General features: G+C 44.7%; 1 long non-coding RNA gene across 4 annotated transcripts in view; it reads right to left on the bottom strand.

The window, feature by feature from the left end:
- Window positions 1–381: 381 nt before the first annotated feature.
- Window positions 382–20685, bottom strand: part of LOC149452189 (uncharacterized) — a 154829-nt gene continuing 134525 nt past the window's right edge. For all 4 annotated transcript variants that reach the window (XR_016314910.1, XR_016314908.1, XR_016314909.1 and 1 more), the window contains exon 4: window positions 382–949. This is a non-coding gene — a long non-coding RNA (uncharacterized LOC149452189). The remainder of the gene's footprint in view (window positions 950–20685) is intronic.

Raw genomic sequence — 20685 nt, 5'->3', positions numbered from 1 at the left:
ATAACCGCGAACAGCGAAACAAAGACAATGTTAACACTTGACTACATCTGTTATTCACACAAAGTAATATGTAAGTCAGGCAGAAAAATTGCCGCAGACTTATTTAACAGCAGAGCCGGCGCGTTTCCCGTCTGTCGAGGAGCTGGAGACCCTTCCTACAGAACGATATGATATATATATACAGAGGCGGTTTTTATTGTGTCTTTGTTAAGCTAATGCCAGAACAAGAGCTCTACCCAGCCCGCCGTAAAGAAGGGATAAAATAGATTTTTAATAAGCAGCAGGATCCAGCGTCTTGCAGATAACTGATCATTAGGTGAAAGTGAAATGAATTTTTCTCCAGCTCTGCAACGAGAATGAAAATAAGAAAAAATAAAGAGATTTAAAGCCACAAAACAGAAGGGATTTTATTACGTTTGTTTCCAACTTTTTGCTAATCCGCTCTGATTGTTCAGTGAAATCGACAGACCGGCTGGCTTTAAGTTTCGTTCGGCGGCGTTCAATCACACCTCACGCTGGGAAGCATGAATTATACATGGCCGGATAGGTCATCAGATTTTAAAGGTGGCGGTGGGGCTGTGAAGTTGTCTCTTTTTTTTTTTATTTTTTTTATTTTTATGGCGTTTTAGAGAATTGTTGTACATCTGAGAATGATAAATCGGTCCTCACGTTGATTGATGTCGGGAGGCAAAAGGGGGGGGGGGTTGGTAGATATTAGTATATACTTTGATTTCACTCTTAGAAATTTGATACAATTGGTATAATTGACAAAACATCAAAGGCCCCATTGCCAGAAAGGGATACTGATGGCATGTCAGTCAGATGCCGGCTTCTTGTGTCTCCTGGGAATCCTTGTAGATGTGTGGTCACCGGCATCTCCACTTTCATCTATCTTCTGCAGCCTGGACAAGGCCAAATGGTGGTGTCACCATCCCTCACCAGATGGACTCTACAAATTAGAAAAGACAAATGATTAGAGTGACATAAACCACTGAAGGGGATTTTTCCCAGGGGGGTCTTTAAGAGATAAGAAGGGGCGGGTAAATAGATGTGCTGGGTGGATTATGCCTTTAATTTCCTCAAATCCCACATGCTTGTGTATTAGATACCCACTTTCCTTTTTCCTTTCCAGCTTTACGATATCCTTTCCCCTTCCCTTCCCTATCCTTTTTCATTTCCTTTCTTCTACTCTTTCCCTTTTCCAATTTCTTTTCTACTACCCTTACCATACCCTCCATTTTCCTTTCTTTTCCCTTTCTATTTTTTTTTACTCTTCCCTTTACTTCCCCTTTTCCAATTTCATTCCTTTTCTCTACTCTCCTTACTTCGTGTTCTTTTTTTTTACTCTCTACCCTTTGCTATACCCATTGCTTTCTTTTCCTTTTCCCTTCCCTTTTCAAATTTCCTTTCCCCTTTCCAATTTCCTTTCCTTTTTCCAATTTCCTTTCCTTTCCTCTACTCTTTCCTGACTTTGTGTTCTTTTTTGTATTCTCTACCCTTTGCTTCCCCCATTGCTTTCTTTTACTTTTCCCTTCCCATTTCCAATTTCCTTTCTTTTCCAATTTCCTTTCCTTCCTTTTCTGATTTCCTTTCCTTCCCCTTTTCCAATTTCCTTTCCTTTTTTTTCTGATTCCCTTTCCTTCCCCTTTTCCTTTCCAATTTTCTTTCCTTTTCCAATTTCCTTTACTTTCCTCTACTGTTTCTTGACTTTGTGTTCCTTTTTTATTCTCTCCCCTTCGCTTTTCCCATTGCTTTTTTTTCACTTTTCCCTTTTCCAATTTAATTTCCTTTCTTTTCTGATTTCCTTTCCTTCCCCTTTTCCAATTTCCTTTCCTCTACTCTTTCCTGACTTTGTGTTCTTTTTTTAATCTCTACCCTTTGCCTTCCCCATTGCTTCCTTTTATTGTTTCATTCCCTTTTTCAATTTCCTTTTATTTCTTTTCCAATTTCATTTACTTTTCTGATTTCCTTTCCTTTCCCTTTTCTAATTTTCTTTCTTCTTTCCCTTCATTTTCTCTTGCTTTTCAAGTTCTCTTTTCCAATTTTCTTTTCTTTACCCCTTAATTCATTTTTATTTTTCATGTACCCCATCCCTTTCCTTTCTCTACTCTAACTTCCTTTTCCTGTTCTTTCTTTTCCTTTGCTCTTTCCTTTCCATCTCATTTTCTCCACACTTCCATGTCCTTCTCTTTTTATTTCCTTTTCTCTACATGTTCTTTTCCCCTTCAATTCACTTTCCTTTTCTCTACTCTTCCCTCTACCATTTCCTTCCCATGCTTTCCATGATTCACCTTACTTCTCACTTCGTTTCCTTTCCTTCCCATTCCTTTTGCTTTCCATTCCCCCTGTTCTGTTCTTTTTATCTTCCATTTCCTTCCCTTTTATTTTCGTCCCCCTCGTCTTTTTCTTTACCTTTTCTTTCATTTCCCTTCTATTTGCTATCATTTTTTGTTTTCCTTCTCTTTTTTCCCTTTCACGTCCCATTCCTTCCTTCCCTTCCAAGTTCCATTCCTTCCTCCTCTTCCATGTCCCATTCCTTCCTCCTCTTCCATGTCCCATTCCTTCCTTCCCTTCCATGTCCCATTCCTTCCTTCCCTTCCATGTTCCATTCCTTCCTTCCCTTCCATGTTCCATTCCTTCCTTCCCTTCCATGTCCCATTCCTTCCTTCCCTTCCATGTTCCATTCCTTCCTTCCCTTCCATGTTCCATTCCTTCCTTCCCTTCCATGTTCCTTTCCTTCCTTCCGTTCCATGTCCCATTCATTCCTTCCCTTCCATGTCCCATTCATTCCTTCCCTTCCATGTCCCATTCATTCCTTCCCTTCCATTCCTTCCTTCCCTTCCATGTCCCATTCCTTCCTTCCTTCCCTTCCATGTTCCATTCCTTCCTTCCCTTCCATGTTCCATTCCTTCCTTCCCTTTCCCCATCCCTTTCCTATCCTGTATCCTTCCTTCCATGCATCTATGTTGCCATTTTCCTGAAACACAGGCATTGTGTCATCATCAATACACCGTCTTGCACAGCGCTGTAGCTCAGGGTTCAAGGTCCACCAAGGCCACTGTATGTTCTTTTTGGTTTTAGTTATGTGTCCTCCTACAAGAACATACCAGAGTCTGTAGATTTACAATATTTCCCCAATAGTGCATAGAGCCGCTGAATTTCCTGAAATCTATTTAATATTGACCAACCCCCCCCCCCCTCATTCTCCTACCAGAAGTCATCAGGCACTAGCATGTGGGGAGCAGGTGACGTAATAAATGATGCCGATCACGTTGGGTGGGAAGATGGGAACCTTCCTGTGAAAAGTTTTATAAAATTTTAACTGGAAAAGAAAAGTGAAGTACAAATATTTAGATTGGGTAGTCAGCGGATTGGTGGCAGAATTTTAGAACTAGTGTGGTCATCAAACTTCCTTCCCACCCCCCCCCCCATCACAATATTGGTAGAGCAGCACTTGGTTTTATAAAAAAAATAAAAATCCGGGGCAATAAATATGAAATTCTGCAGTAAAAGTTCAGGTCGCGTCACCGTTCCTCGGCGACTCTTCTGCTGCTACACACGGCAGCGCATTCGTTCAGCCTGATGTGAAGAACCATTATGGATGCTTTTTGTTTGCACACACCTCGTGTTACGTGTAACAACATCCAGCGCGAGGCGTAAACCAGGCTGAAGGTGATAGGACTCCCGCGAACCCATTTTTGGTGTGAAATCTGAAGGAAAAGGTGCATCTGTGCGTTTCTTGGGTAATCCGGCATTAATGCTCGCACATGGCGTAGAGCTCTCAATTAACACCATTAAACAGATGTCAAACATGCTAATGACTTGCTGCGCCGGCTTCCTCAGGTAGTGCCGATTAGCACACTAATTGAGCTTAATTAGCTGCTGAGGACCACGCCTGATGTCAGGTACGCCGCAAACAAGTGTGCGCTTGTAGGTCAGCCCAGCCTCTGCACCGCTCTTCATCTGAAGGATGAAAATACTTACCCTTTTGTTTGCTGAGCATTTAGGAGCCACTGAACCTTCATATCAGCAGCTTCCAGGTGTGTGAAAATAAATAGTGTGCAAGTAGAAAAGCCTGTCCCCTGCCAGCGTGCTGCAGAGAAGGTCCCTTGTTCTCAGTGTGGAAGCAGCGGCGTCTCTGCCGAGGTCTGGGTTCAAGCTAGAGCTCTGCAATCAGAATGGAGCATGCGCGTTTGCTGACTGGAGACCGCTGACTCATTAGCGGGTGTGTCGGACCTCTGCAGAGAGACCGCTGCTTCCACACAGAAACAGATATGAATTGATGAGAAATGGATGTAAACTGAGGATGAAAAAAGAATGTAAACTGATGCAAAATGGATGAAAAACGGATGTAAACTGATGAAAAACGGATGTAAACGGATGAAAAATGGATGTAAACTGATGAAAAACTGATGTAAACGGATGAAAAACTGATATCAACTGATATGAATTGATGACAAATGGATGTAAAAAGAATGTAAACTGATGAAAAACGGATGTGAATGGATGAAAAACTGCAATAAACTGATGAAAACGGATGTAAAACAGAGGTAAACTGATGAAAAACGGATGTGAACTGATGAAAACGGATGTAAACTGATGACAAACGGATGTAAACCGGATGTAAACTGTTGAAAAGCAGATGTGAACGGATGAAAAATGTGTAAACTGATGAAAAACGGATGTAAATCGGATGTAAACTGATGAAAAACGGATGTACACCGGATGGAAACTGTTGAAAAATGGATTTAAACCGGATGTAAACTGATGAAAAACGGATGTGAACTGATGAAAAACGGATGTAAACCGGATGTAAACTGATGAAAAGCAGATGTGAACGGATCAAAAACATGTAAACTGATGATGAAAAAAGGATGTAAACGGATGAAAAATGTATGTAAACTGATGAAAAACGGATGAAAAACTGATATAAACTGATCTGAATTGATGAGAAATGGATGTAAACTGCGGATGAAAAAAGGATGTAAACTGATGAAAAAACAGATGTGAATGGATGAAAAACTGCAATAAACTGATGAAAAACGGATGTAAACCGTATGTGAACTGATGAAAAATGGATGTGAACTGATGAAAAATGGATGTGAACTGATGAAAAATGGATGTGACCGGATGAAAAACTGAAATAAACTGATAAAAAACAGATGTAAACCGGATGTAAACTGATGTAAAGCAGATGTGAACGGATGAAAAATATGTAAACTGATGAAAAATGGAGGTAAATGGATGAAAAACTGATAAAACTGATGAAGAACTGATATGAATGGATGTAAAACGGATGTAAACTGATGTGAACTGATCCATTTTCTCTTGGAAAAAACGTGACTGAACTGATGAAAAAAACGGTACCATGTCTGCTCAGAGGGCAGAAAAAACTGCTGCTTCCTCCGGCCTGCAGCAGACTGATGACACCACCTTGGCCTAGGCAACGTCTCTGGGCTGAAGGACACTCTTGATGAAAGGTGGAGCATTTTAGGATGCCTAGGAACGCCCACTCCTCCAGCCTGACATCCACCCATCAATATATTTGCATAACTCCTCCCACTTCTTGCATCAGAACTGAGGACTCTTGAGAGTTTTACTGAGGTCGAGTGCTGTGATGTTTTGAGGAAGCTATGTACAGCATCCTGCTGGCCCCTCCCACCAGCCATGACCTGCCTGCTTTGCATTGAGAAGCACAGAGAGCCAGTGGTGATATAATTGGATGTGAAATGAACTATGTAATGAAAACAGGTTTTATTAAATAATGTATTTAGCATGTTGACCAGGAGGAAAAGGAGGGCAGACGCCCTAATATACAAGTGACCACTAGGGGGGGGACTTAAGAAACTGTTATATAAAACAATATGAAACCACAAGTTTACAACGACCCCCCGAGTGCCAGGAAACGACTTTTCTGTATAAATGTTGCCAATAGGAACTCTAAAAACTCTTTATAGATAAAAGTCGATGGCTTCTGTTCAGTGACTAGACAGGAAATCATCTGTGTGCTGAAAAACCTCTCCCCCCTCCCTCCGGATCTGATGTCTTCCTGAATATGATCCGCGCTCGTTTCCTGCGAGCCGTGTCTGCGGAGTTCCTTCACATTTAGTGGCCCTTTAATTCCTCGCAAGTTTGTTAAGTCGGTGGCGTGTAATGACTTTGTATTGTGTCTCAGGCTGGGATGGCGGGCCCCGGGGCCCCAGAGTCATTACCGGCGAGGTGCCTGTTCTAGGCCCAGGGAAAATTGTCATTGTGTTCACAAGCTTTTGGCTGGTCGGGATAAATAAGAGATATTCGGCTTTCAGCCACTCCAACCCTTTGATCCTTAATCTTCACAGAGAAAATTATTCTGATGAAAAGAATGAAAAAAAAAAAACATATCAAAGGGTCTGAATTAAAGATTAGGAAAATGGAGAGAGGGAGGCGGCTGTCAGCGCCGCGGAAAACCCGACCGACCGCAAGAAGAGACGCAGAGCGCGCTGCCTGCCTGCCAGGATCACAATGTACCTGTTAAAGGGGAACTCCGCATGTAGCTTCCCTAGCTGCTAGCAATGTCATGGGGACAAGGGCCCCTTCCATACACAGCGGGGATCATTATTCATGTGTCTATAGGGGGCAGGCATCCCTCCAGCTCTTCAGGAACCTGAGCCTTCTTCCCATTGGCTGCCTTTTCCTGTTGCATGGCCGGGTTCCTCAAATCTTTGCCGGGACTTTGCACAGCATTTTATATAAAGCATTACCATAGAGACACGTCACCAGTAACCTGAATCCCATACCATATCTCCAGTACCTCAGTCATACCATGTCCCCAGAGTCTCATACCTTCCTATAATGTCCCCAGAGTCTCCTACCTTCCTGTAATGTCCCCAGAGTCTCCTACCTTCCTATAATGTTCCCAGAGTCTCCTACCTTCCTATAATGTTCCCAGAGTCTCCTACCTTCCTATAATGTCCCCAGAGTCTCCTACCTTCCTATAATGTCCCCAGAGTATCCTACCTTCCTATAATGTCTCCAGAATCTCCTACCTTCCTATAATGTCCCCAGAGTCTCATACCTTCCTATAATGTCCCCAGAGTCTCATACCTTCCTATAATGTCCCCAGAGTCTCATACCTTCCTATAATGTCCCCAGAGTCTCATACCTTCCTATAATGTCCCCAGAGTCTCATACCTTCCTATAATGTCCCCAGAGTCTCCTACCTTCCTATAATGTCCCCAGAGTCTCCTACCTTCCTGTAATGTCCCCAGATTCTCCTGCCTTCCTATAATGTCTCCAGAGTCTCCTACCTTCCTATAATGTCTCCAGAATCTCCTACCTTCCTATAATGTCCCCAGAGTCTCCTACCTTCCTATAATGTCTCCAGAGTCTCCTACCTTCCTATAATGTCTCCAGAGTCTCCTACCTTCCTATAATGTCCCCAGAGTCTCCTACCTTCCTATAATGTCCCCAGAGTCTCATACCTTCCTCTAATGTTCCCAGAGTCTCCTACCTTCCTATAATGTCCCCAGAGTCTCCTACCTTCCTATAATGTCCCCAGAGTCTCCTACCTTCCTATAATGTCCCCAGAGTCTCATACCTTCCTATAATGTCTCCAGATTCTCCTACCTTCCTATAATGTCTCCAGAGTCTCCTACCTTCCTATAATGTCTCCAGAGTCTCCTACCTTCCTATAATGTCCCCAGAGTCTCCTACCTTCCTATAATGTCTCCAGAGTCTCCTACCTTCCTATAATATTCCCAGAGTCTCCTACCTTCCTATAATGTCCCCAGAGTCTCCTACCTTCCTATAATGTCTCCAGAGTCTCCTACCTTCCTATAATGTCCCCAGAATCTCCTACCTTCCTATAATGTCCCCAGAATCTCCTACCTTCCTATAATGTCCCCAGAATCTCCTACCTTCCTATAATGTCCCCAAAATCTCATACCTTTCTATAATGTCCCCAGAGTCTCATGCTTTCCTATAATGTCCCCAGAGTCTCATGCTTTCCTATAATGTCCCCAGAATCTCCTACCTTCCTATAATGTCCCCAGAATCTCCTACCTTCCTATAATGTCCCCAGAGTCTCCTACCTTCCTATAATGTCCCCAGAGTCTTCTACCTTCCTATAATGTCTCCAGAGTCTCATGCTTTCCTATAATGTCCCCAGAGTCTCATGCTTTCCTATAATGTCCCCAGAATCTCCTACCTTCCTATAATGTCCCCAGAATCTCCTACCTTCCTATAATGTTCCCAGAGTCTCCTACCTTCCTATAATGTCCCCAGAGTCTCCTACCTTCCTATAATGTCCCCAGAATCTCCTACCTTCCTATAATGTCCCCAGAGTCTCCTACCTTCCTATAATGTTCCCAGAGTCTCCTACCTTCCTATAATGTCCCCAGAGTCTCCTACCTTCCTATAATGTCCCCAGAGTCTCATGCTTTCCTATAATGTCCCCAGAGTCTCATGCTTTCCTATAATGTCCCCAGAATCTCCTACCTTCCTATAATGTCCCCAGAGTCTCCTGCCTTCCTATAATGTCCCCAGAGTCTCCTACCTTCCTATAAGGTTCCCAGAGTCCCATACCTTCCTATAATGTTCCCAGAATGTCATACCTTCCTATAATGTTCCCAGAGTCTCCTGCCTTCCTATAATGTTCCCAGAGTCTCATACCTTCCTATAATGTCCCCAGAGTCTCATGCTTTCCTATAATGTCCCCAGAGTCTCTAACCTTCCTATAATGTTCCCAGAGTCTCTTACCTTCCTATAATGTTCCCAGAGTCTCCTACCTTCCTATAATGTCCCCAGAGTCTCATACCTTCCTATAATGTCCCCCGAGTCTCTTACCTTCCTATAATGTCCCCAGAGTCTCATACCTTCCTATAATGTCCCCAGAGTCTCCTACCTTCCTATAATGTCCCCAGAGTCTCCTACCTTCCTATAATGTCCCCAGAGTCTCTTACCTTCCTATAATGTTCCCAGAGTCTCTTACCTTCCTATAATGTTCCCAGAGTCTCATACCTTCCTATAATGTCCCCAGAGTCTCATGCTTTCCTATAATGTCCCCAGAGTCTCATGCTTTCCTATAATGTCCCCAGAGTCTCTTACCTTCCTATAATGTTCCCAGAGTCTCATACCTTCCTATAATGTCCCCAGAGTCTCCTACCTTTCTATAATGTCCCCAGAGTCTCCTACCTTCCTATAATGTTCCCAGAGTCTCCTACCTTGCTATAATGTTCCCAGAGTCTCCTACCTTCTTATAATGTCCCCAGAGTCTCCTACCTTCCTATAATGTCCCCAGAGTCTCCTACCTTCCTATAATGTTCCCAGAGTCCCATACCTTCCTACAATGTTCCCAGAATGTCATACCTTCCTATAATGTTCCCAGAGTCTCCTGCCTTCCTATAATGTTCCCAGAGTCTCATACCTTCCTATAATGTCCCCAGAGTCTCATGCTTTCCTATAATGTCCCCAGAGTCTCTTACCTTCCTATAATGTTCCCAGAGTCTCTTACCTTCCTATAATGTTCCCAGAGTCTCATACCTTCCTATAATGTCCCCAGAGTCTCCTACCTTCCTATAATGTCCCCAGAGTCTCATACCTTCCTATAATGTCCCCAGAGTCTCTTACCTTCCTATAATGTTCCCAGAGTCTCATACCTTCCTATAATGTCCCCAGAGTCTCCTACCTTCCTATAATGTCCCCAGAGTCTCCTACTTTCCTATAATGTCCCCAGAGTCTTCTACCTTCCTATAATGTCTCCAGAGTCTCATGCTTTCCTATAATGTCCCCAGAGTCTCATGCTTTCCTATAATGTCCCCAGAATCTCCCACCTTCCTATAATGTCCCCAGAGTCTCCTACCTTCCTATAATGTTCCCAGAGTCTCCTACCTTCCTATAATGTTCCCAGAGTCTCCTACCTTCCTATAATGTCCCCAGAGTCTCCTACCTTCCTATAATGTCCCCAGAATCTCCTACCTTCCTATAATGTCCCCAGAGTCTCCTACCTTCCTATAATGTTCCCAGAGTCTCCTACCTTCCTATAATGTCCCCAGAGTCTCCTACCTTCCTATAATGTCCCCAGAGTCTCATGCTTTCCTATAATGTCCCCAGAGTCTCATGCTTTCCTATAATGTCCCCAGAGTCTCCTACCTTCCTATAATGTCCCCAGAGTCTCCTGCCTTCCTATAATGTCCCCAGAGTCTCCTACCTTTCTATAATGTTCCCAGAGTCCCATACCTTCCTATAATGTTCCCAGAATGTCATACCTTCCTATAATGTTCCCAGAGTCTCCTGCCTTCCTATAATGTTCCCAGAGTCTCATACCTTCCTATAATGTCCCCAGAGTCTCATGCTTTCCTATAATGTCCCCAGAGTCTCTTACCTTCCTATAATGTTCCCAGAGTCTCTTACCTTCCTATAATGTTCCCAGAGTCTCATACCTTCCTATAATGTCCCCAGAGTCTCCTACCTTCCTATATTGTCCCCAGAGTCTCCTACCTTCCTATAATGTCCCCCGAGTCTCTTACCTTCCTATAATGTCCCCAGAGTCTCATACCTTCCTATAATGTCCCCAGAGTCTCCTACCTTCCTATAATGTCCCCAGAGTCTCCTACCTTCCTATAATGTCCCCAGAGTCTCTTACCTTCCTATAATGTTCCCAGAGTCTCTTACCTTCCTATAATGTTCCCAGAGTCTCATACCTTCCTATAATGTCCCCAGAGTCTCATGCTTTCCTATAATGTCCCCAGAGTCTCTTACCTTCCTATAATGTTCCCAGAGTCTCATACCTTCCTATAATGTCCCCAGAGTCTCATACCTTCCTATAATGTCCCCAGAGTCTCCTACCTTCCTATAATGTTCCCAGAGTCTCCTACCTTGCTATAATGTTCCCAGAGTCTCCTACCTTCTTATAATGTCCCCAGAGTCTCCTACCTTCCTATAATGTCCCCAGAGTCTCCTACCTTCCTATAATGTCCCCAGAGTCTCCTACCTTCCTATAATGTTCCCAGAGTCCCATACCTTCCTACAATGTTCCCAGAATGTCATACCTTCCTATAATGTTCCCAGAGTCTCCTGCCTTCCTATAATGTTCCCAGAGTCTCATACCTTCCTATAATGTCCCCAGAGTCTCATGCTTTCCTATAATGTCCCCAGAGTCTCTTACCTTCCTATAATGTTCCCAGAGTCTCTTACCTTCCTATAGTGTTCCCAGAGTCTCATACCTTCCTATAATGTCCCCAGAGTCTCCTACCTTCCTATAATGTCCCCAGAGTCTCCTACCTTCCTATAATGTCCCCAGAGTCTCATACCTTCCTATAATGTCCCCCGAGTCTCTTACCTTCCTATAATGTTCCCAGAGTCTCATACCTTCCTATAATGTCCCCAGAGTCTCATACCTTCCTATAATGTCCCCAGAGTCTCCTACCTTCCTATAATGTCCCCAGAGTCTCCTACCTTCCTATAATGTTCCCAGAGTCTCCTACCTTGCTATAATGTTCCCAGAGTCTCCTACCTTCATACCATGTCCCCAGAATCTCATACCTTCCTATAATGTCCCCAGAGTCTCCTACTTTCCTATAATGTCCCCAGAGTCTCATGCTTTCCTATAATGTCCCCAGAATCTCCCACCTTCCTATAATGTCCCCAGAGTCTCCTACCTTCCTATAATGTCTCCAGAGTCTCCTACCTTCCTATAATGTCCCCAGAGTCTCCTACCTTCCTATAATGTCCCCAGAATCTCCTACCTTCCTATAATGTCCCCAGAGTCTCCTACCTTCCTATAATGTTCCCAGAGTCTCCTACCTTCCTATAATGTCCCCAGAGTCTCCTACCTTCCTATAATGTCCCCAGAGTCTCATGCTTTCCTATAATGTCCCCAGAGTCTCATGCTTTCCTATAATGTCCCCAGAGTCTCCTACCTTCCTATAATGTCCCCAGAGTCTCCTGCCTTCCTATAATGTCCCCAGAGTCTCATACCTTCCTATAATGTCCCCAGAGTCTCCTACCTTCCTATAATGTTCCCAGAGTCCCATACCTTCCTATAATGTTCCCAGATTGTCATACCTTCCTATAATGTTCCCAGAGTCTCCTGCCTTCCTATAATGTTCCCAGAGTCTCATACCTTCCTATAATGTCCCCAGAGTCTCATGCTTTCCTATAATGTCCCCAGAGTCTCTTACCTTCCTATAATGTTCCCAGAGTCTCTTACCTTCCTATAATGTTCCCAGAGTCTCATACCTTCCTATAATGTCCCCAGAGTCTCCTACCTTCCTATAATGTCCCCAGAGTCTCATACCTTCCTATAATGTCCCCCGAGTCTCTTACCTTCCTATAATGTCCCCAGAGTCTCCTACCTTCCTATAATGTCCCCAGAGTCTCCTACCTTCCTATAATGTCCCCAGAGTCTCCTACCTTCCTATAATGTCCCCAGAGTCTCTTACCTTCCTATAATGTTCCTAGAGTCTCTTACCTTCCTATAATGTTCCCAGAGTCTCATACCTTCCTATAATGTCCCCAGAGTCTCATGCTTTCCTATAATGTCCCCAGAGTCTCTTACCTTCCTATAATGTTCCCAGAGTCTCTTACCTTCCTATAATGTTCCCAGAGTCTCATACCTTCCTATAATGTCCCCAGAGTCTCCTACCTTCCTATAATGTCCCCAGAGTCTCCTACCTTCCTATAATGTTCCCAGAGTCTCCTACCTTGCTATAATGTTCCCAGAGTCTCCTACCTTCTTATAATGTCCCCAGAGTCTCCTACCTTCCTATAATGTCCCCAGAGTCTCCTACCTTCCTATAATGTTCCCAGAGTCCCATACCTTCCTACAATGTTCCCAGAATGTCATACCTTCCTATAATGTTCCCAGAGTCTCCTGCCTTCCTATAATGTTCCCAGAGTCTCATACCTTCCTATAATGTCCCCAGAGTCTCATGCTTTCCTATAATGTCCCCAGAGTCTCTTACCTTCCTATAATGTTCCCAGAGTCTCTTACCTTCCTATAATGTTCCCAGAGTCTCATACCTTCCTATAATGTCCCCAGAGTCTCCTACCTTCCTATAATGTCCCCAGAGTCTCCTACCTTCCTATAATGTCCCCAGAGTCTCCTACCTTCCTATAATGTCCCCCGAGTCTCTTACCTTCCTATAATGTTCCCAGAGTCTCATACCTTCCTATAATGTCCCCAGAGTCTCCTACCTTCCTATAATGTCCCCAGAGTCTCCTACCTTCCTATAATGTTCCCAGAGTCTCCTACCTTGCTATAATGTTCCCAGAGTCTCCTACCTTCATACCATGTCCCCAGAATCTCATACCTTCCTATAATGTCCCCAGAGTCTCCTACTTTCCTATAATGTCCCCAGAGTCTCTTACCTTCCTATAATGTCCCCAGAGTCTCCTACCTTCCTATAATGTCCCCAGAGTCTCTTACCTTCCTATAATGTTCCCAGAGTCTCATACCTTCCTATAATGTTCCCAGAGTCTCATGCTTTCCTATAATGTTCCCAGAGTCTCCTACCTTCCTATAATGTCCCTAGAGTCTCATACCTTCCTATAATGTCCCCAGAGTCTCCTACCTTTCTATAATGTCCCCAGAGTCTCCTACCTTCCTATAATGTCCCCAGAGTCTCCTACCTTCCTATAATGTCCCCGGAGTCTCCTACCTTCCTATAATGTCCCCAGAGTCTCATACCTTCCTATAATGTTCTCAGAGTCTCATTCCCGGATAATTGCAGGTGGCGAGGCCGAGTATTGTTGAAAATCCACTCATTTTACGGGGGACAATATAATTGAGTATACACGCCACCATCTTGTGTGGACTCCTATCCAGCAGTGTACAGACGGACGCCCCTTCCTTTGGGCATGCGGTCAGCAATATTGTGCGTAAGCGTATCATTGTAATCCCACATGCCATTACCATATAGAAAAATGGCCAGCGCGCCAAACTAGAAAATAAACTCAACTCATTACAAAGTACAAACACAGACATTATTCCTGCTACATTTCAGGTCCCAAAGATCGGCTACCTCGTGGTGACACAACACAGCGTCACTAGTCGCCTGACCCCGCTGTGCGTCTCAGCGATGCCGATCCCGTGTGTCAGATATTACACGTCACCATTCAGGAAAGGCACCTTGACAGCACATGATAAAACACCTGAACTGTCCCCGCGTCAACATTTACATAGCAAATTGACATTTTAATGCCGGGAGCCGCATTTGCATACTAATTAAATTCTCCTTTATTTTTGAAACATTTTGACTCCTGACCTCCCCGCCTCCTGTCGGTGACAAAGATTAAAACGTTTTTTTATTTTTACGCTCTGTCACACCTGAACGCAATTATACGGGAGCTTACCGCCGCGCCGGCGGGCAAGAGGCGAGCGGCCCGGCGCGGGCTCTGTCTGTTTTGATGGTAATCGGGGTATTTTTTACCTTCTGTCAGGATGATACCTGACCCCGGCAAAGAGGGTTAAACGCATCTGGCTATTTATATGCACGTCTGCAAACTGTGTCACATAGAGGAGCAGAAAGCGAAAGCCGAAATTAATAGGTTTTCAGCCGCGATAGAGAGAAGAGAGGACGGCGTAGCCTGAAACTCAAATTAAAAAGTACAGACAATTCAAACACTCCATACAGCGGGGAAAATAATCCAGAAGAAGTGCAGCCAATTTAAAAGGGAATAAATGATACGGTTTTTAAAGGGCAACTCCGGTCATTGGACCTATTTAAATAGAAAGTCAGGCCCGTAATCGTGTGATCCATAATACTTATAATGCGGGTGGCACCACAGTTTAGGAGGTGAAGTTGTGAAGCCTCCGTGTCACTGCCCCACCTCTCCACTCTATAAACTGCGAGCGATGGCTGCTGAAGTCTGTTGTTCTTGTAAACCTGTCCAGATCACTATAAAGGACCATCGTAAGCCTGATTTCCACTTTCAGCTGTTGCGTGACTGAGGCTTTCGTTTTAAGAATCATTCAACCATTCTTAGTATTCCCGTTTAGATAAATCATAATTCCTTTTCCATTTATTCTTCGAATTGTACTAGTTTGACAGACACTTCTGCTTTGGACCATGTTACCTTCTAGCCATTGCTTGACATGCATGATGCAGCTCCCAGCAGCCTCTGAAGAGAATTGTACCAGGGAAGACTAAGGTGAAGGAAGCTCCTCAGGAGCCATTTCATGTTAACTGCACCCTTTATAGCCCCATTCCGGGCAAAAACTAATTTGTTACGGTATCTCCCTTTTACCCCCGCTAACCTATCCTGAGACTCTTATTATCCCCCGTACCCGGTGATAGCTGATTTACTCACCAAAGTACCCCATCCAGGTCCTTCACTGCCACTGGGTGCAGAGGATCGATGATCCACCACTGCAATTGTGTCCCAAGGCCACTGGTCTCCTGCCGTCACCACGATGACATCATCCCTTCTCTTCTGAGAGGATCCCACCAGTGACCATCCAATCAGAAGTGTACACATTTCACTTGCTGATATACTCACCTAAATACCTTGTCCAGTTCCTCACTGCCACTGGTTCCGATGTGGGCGACCACTGATGCACCACTGGTCTCCTGCCTTCACCACAATGACATCATCCCTTCTCTTCTGAGAGGATCCCACCAGTGACCATCCAATCAGAAGTGTACACATTTCACAGGCTGATCTACTCACCTAATTACCTCTTCCAGTTCCTCACTGCCACTGGTTCCGATGTGGGCGACTGCTGATCCACCACTGCAATGGCACCCCAAGACCACTGGTCTCCTGCCTTCCCCACGATGACATCATCCCTTCTCTTCTGAGAGGACCCCACCAGTGACCATCCAATCAGAAGTGCACACATTTCACAGGCTGATATACTCACCTAAATACCTCGTCCAGTTCCTCACTGCCACTGGTTCCGATGTGGGCGACTGCTGATCCACCACTGCAATGGTGTCCAAAGACCACTGGTCTCCTGCCGTTACCACAATGACATCATCCCTTCTATTCTGAGAGGATCCCACCAGTGACCATCCAATCAGAAGTGCACACATTTCACAGGCTGATATACTCACCTAAATACCTCGTCCAGTTCCTCACTGCCACTGGTTCTGATGTGGGCGACTGCTGATCCACCACTGCAATGGCACCCCAAGACCACTGGTCTCCTGCCTTCCCCACGATGACATCATCCCTTCTCTTCTGAGAGGACCCCACCAGTGACCATCCAATCAGAAGTGTACACATTTCACAGGCTGATATACTCACCTAAATACCTCATCCAGTTCCTCACTGCCACTGGTTCCGATGTGGGCGACCGCTGATCCACCACTGCGATGGCACCCCAAGACCACTCCACAATGACATCATCCCCTTCTGTCTTCCGAGAGGACCCTGCCATGACCTTCCAATTGGAAGTGTCCACTTTTCACAGGCAGTGACGTGGACACCAGAAGAAGGACCCTTCCTCTAGGTTGAGATCTTGGTGTGTTGAGAACACGTGCAAACTTGTGTGCTTTCTTAACATGCAGATGCGTGGCAGTGCCCCAAATATCTGGAAACACGGGTGCCAACCCACTTGGGGCCACAGCACCATGCAGTTCGGTGCGTTATTGGAAAGAAGTCAGGAACTTCTTTTCCGCATTTCTCATGCATAGGGCAGCCTATTGACATAAATGAATGACCCAACACACAGCAGCATGTTTAGGTGTGCACCAAGCCTTCCAAGATGAAGACTCAGGCCTCCCATATCATGCAGGTAAGTTAGAAAAGGGATTTAGATTTTTTTTCTTACTAACGGGATCACTTAGAGGTGTGTGTGGGGGGGGGGGGGGGCACATCCTGGAAGTTGGGCTTTCAAATTCACTATAAACCACCCTAATTTTGCCTTCCCCGTTGACTCCATCTTGCCCAAATGGTCCTGATATCACCAAAAGTTTAATCCAACAAATCCTTTTCGTGACGAAACATATAAATCCCCCAAAAACCAAAATTAAAATCTACAAATATAATCAATTTATACAATCAAAAATAAAAATTAATCACTTAAACTTAAAAATTGTGTTCAATTAAATTCCCTCCCAATTATGTCTCAAAAAAAATAAAATTCCATAAAATAAAGTAAAATAAAATCCCATTGTGTCCAAAATTCAAGTTCCAAATTGGGAGGGAATTTAATTGAACACAATGTTTAAGTTTAAGTGATTAATTTTTATTTTTGATTGTAGAAATTGATTATATTTGTAGATTTTAATTTTGGTTTTTGGGGGATTTATATGTTTCGTCACGAAAAAGGATTTGTTGGATTGTATACTTTCTAGGGAGAAAGTGTGACTTTTTGGTGAGGGTGGAAGTGAAGGAGTTTATTGATTGATCACCAAAAGTTTGCCAAATCAAGAACTCCCACTTTGGCTATTCCCTACCGATGAGGTCATCCCTCTGATCCCCATCCTATAAGTGGCTTCCCTGGCAGATTGGCTCTGAGCTCTGCTCCTCCCCCACCAGTCTGAATTTGGGATTTTCACTGATTTGGGTAAATATAAGTTGTATCAAATATACATATAATATTTTCCTTAAAAACTACATGTAATACATTTAATAATGTTTTCATTTTTTTTTTTATAATGATGACATAGCCGTGTTGACTGGTGTTTTCCAACGTCTGGCAGGAGTTTGACCAAAGGGGGGGGGGGCACTAACTTTTGCATTTGATGTAAGGAGTTAAACTGACAGAAGGCATATGAAGCAGATGGATGAGCACTTGGGGCCCCGCTATGATATTTTTTCCAGGGTAAAGAGGTAGACTATCCGTTTCGAAGTGCCTCTTCCCTTCCAGCCTCATTAATAATGGATGGCCTTCATCCCGTCGGTGATTATCATAGCTTTATTGGGTTATTTATCCATACAAGGTGGAAGGCTTTCCATCGAGCGGGGAAGGCGAGGGCAGGAGACGCCGTTTTCAGATTGCATTATTTGTCAGATGTGTTTAGCGCTGAGTAGAAATGATGGCCGTCCCCGAATGTCCAAATTCTCCTCTTATCCAAAACGCACATGTCAGGATTTAAAGTGAGCATGGAACTTCAAATTCTAAAACGTGCCAAAAGGTACCTGCTATTATCTCACTGAGGCCTCCCTAGGGCACAGTACAGCATGCTTCACCCACCAATAGAAGGGCTTGCATTATACGGGGGGGTGGGGTTTAGCTCTGACTCATAGCTGAAAGTCAAGATTTGCATACTGATTGCTCAGGGTTTGGAGCTGTGGGCTGCTTGGGGAGGTAAACACTGGCATATTTTTGTAACTACTTTTAACCAGGGGCGGACTGACAACTCATAGGGCCCCCGGGCAATAGGGGATCATGGGGCCCCTGTGTCCTTGCCCAAACTCAAAAAAGCCTATGAAAAAGGTACCAGGGGCATCTCATGGGGCCCCCTACTGACCCCGGGCCCTCGGGCAGTGCCCGAGTTTCCAAATGGTCAGTCCGCCCCTGCTTTTAACTCTTTACGACCACCTAAAGTTGATCCAGGGAATATCCGATTGCCTCTCGGGGGGATCAGGAAGGAATTTTTTCCCAGCAGGAGCAAATTGGATCGTGCTTTGCTGGGTTTTTTTTGCCTTCCTCTGGATCAACTGTAGGTGTAGGATTATAACTTTTTTTTTTTCTATGGTTGAACTGGATGGACTTTTGTCTTTTTTCAGCCAGACTAACTATGTAACCAGGGGCGGACTGACAACTCATGGGGCCCCCGGGCAATAGGGGATCATGGGGCCCCTGTGTCCTTGCCCAAACTCAAAAAAGCCTATGAAAAAGGTATCAGGGGCATCTCATGGGGCCCCCTACTGACCCCGGGCCCTCGGGCAGTGCCTGAGTTTCCAAATGGTCAGTCTGCCCCTGGTTTGGATAGAGAGAGGAAGGTGTTCTGGACAGGGGTGGATTGACAGCTCTTGGGGCCCCCGGGCAATAGGGGATCATGGGGCCCCTGTGTCCTTGCCCAAACTCAAAAAAGACTATGAAAAAGGTACCAGGGGCATCTCATGGGGCCCCCTACTGACCCTGGGCCCTCGGGCAGTGCCCGAGTTTCCAAATGGTCAGTCCGCCCCTGTATGTAACTAACACAGAGAATGTGCAGCAGCCAAATGGTGGGCTTTAACGCCCACATGGACAAAAGTACTAACCTTCCAGCGCCTCAAAGGGGTCGAGGCCAGGGAATCGGGTGTGTGGATGATCTATGGACAAAGTCCTGGTGATGCAGCCCTCTTCAGATTGGGAGATCAACGAGGTCAAATGATTGTGAATCCGTCCTGCTGTGGACCAAGGGCTGTCATAGCTTGGTTCCTGTGCTGGGAGGGTGCTGTGAGCGCGTTCTCAGCATAGAAACATCAGCCACCCACCTTGCATATGTGGAGCATGTGGGCGTTAATGGAAAAAAGCACACAAATGGCGCAAACACCTAGCGCATTATCCAAGGTTTATTAAAATGTTGAAAAAGACAAAAACATACAAAAGAAGTGCAGAGGAAGCCTGTGAAGCCACAGAGATGTCCAAAATGATGCATTTCCTCAGAGCTCAGAGGAAAGGGACGCATCCCCGAAACGCGTCAGTAGGCCGACCACACCACCAGTCAGCCACTCTGCCATCATTTTGGCCATCTCTGTGGCCTCACAGGCTTTTTATGAGCTTATTTTGTATGTTTTTTTTTCTTGACGCCTCAGAGATGGCCCAAATGATGCATTTCCTCAGAGCTCCGAGGAAAGGGACGCGTCCCTGAAACGCGTCGGTAGACCGACCACACCACCAGTCAGCCACTCTGCCATCATTTTGGCCATCTCTGTGGCCTCATAGGCTTTTTATGCACTTATTTTGTGAGTATGTTTTTTTTCTTTTTTTACTGGGACCGGTACCTGTCCAAAAAAAGTTCACACACCGCAAAACAGAAAAAAAAATGCTACAAATGTATTTTGACAGTTTTGTATTGTGGGAAATCTGTACGTTCTGCAATTATATAAAACGATCAATATAATATATTCAATCTAATTAATGTCGTATTTTTGTTTTTATTTACTCAGGATGTCTCTATTGCTCTTGTGTGACCGACATCGCTCCCACCTTTGCCGTTCCGCCATTGTGAACTTGGATATTCTGTTAGAGGCGCCCAGCCTACGGATTCCACGGCAGCCGTAAGTTCAATGGCCCAAAACATGAGACTGTCTGGAATTATTGCCTGTACCTGTATTGTCCTCTTGTGCCGGCTGCAAAATTACATTGATTCCATTGTTTATAGTGGTTGCATACTGTAATGGAACCGGCCCAGACTGCACTTGAGTACTTCCATTAGAATACCACTTCCCCGTCCGAACACCGACAACAGACACCACAGCCAACCATACAAGACTAGATGACACCAGTCTTGAAGTAATCCAGGAGGTAGACTAGTTTATTTTAACACAGATACAAGATATATACACTCAGGGGATAACCCCCCTCCCTGCATAATGACACAGGGCGGGGCAATCTACATTTAGTAACAAGAGACACACCAACAGACAGTCCCATCAAGAGGGAGGGCTGCTGGAGTCACCCCCCCCCCACCAAGCTAATGCCCATAAACACATACATACCATAATAGTTTGCTCCCAAGCAAGACACACAGTAGAACAATGGGATGCAACCACATGGCATTAAACAATCAACAACCCCTCACCCCAATATTAGGCCAAATCACCCTG

Source organism: Staurois parvus, unplaced genomic scaffold (genome assembly GCF_062004578.1).
Source record: "Staurois parvus isolate SC_StPar_1 unplaced genomic scaffold, SC_StPar_1.0 ptg000490l, whole genome shotgun sequence".
NCBI lineage: Eukaryota > Metazoa > Chordata > Amphibia > Anura > Ranidae > Staurois > Staurois parvus.
Note: the sequence above shows the minus strand (reverse complement) of the source record. Positions and strands in the feature narration are given on the sequence as shown.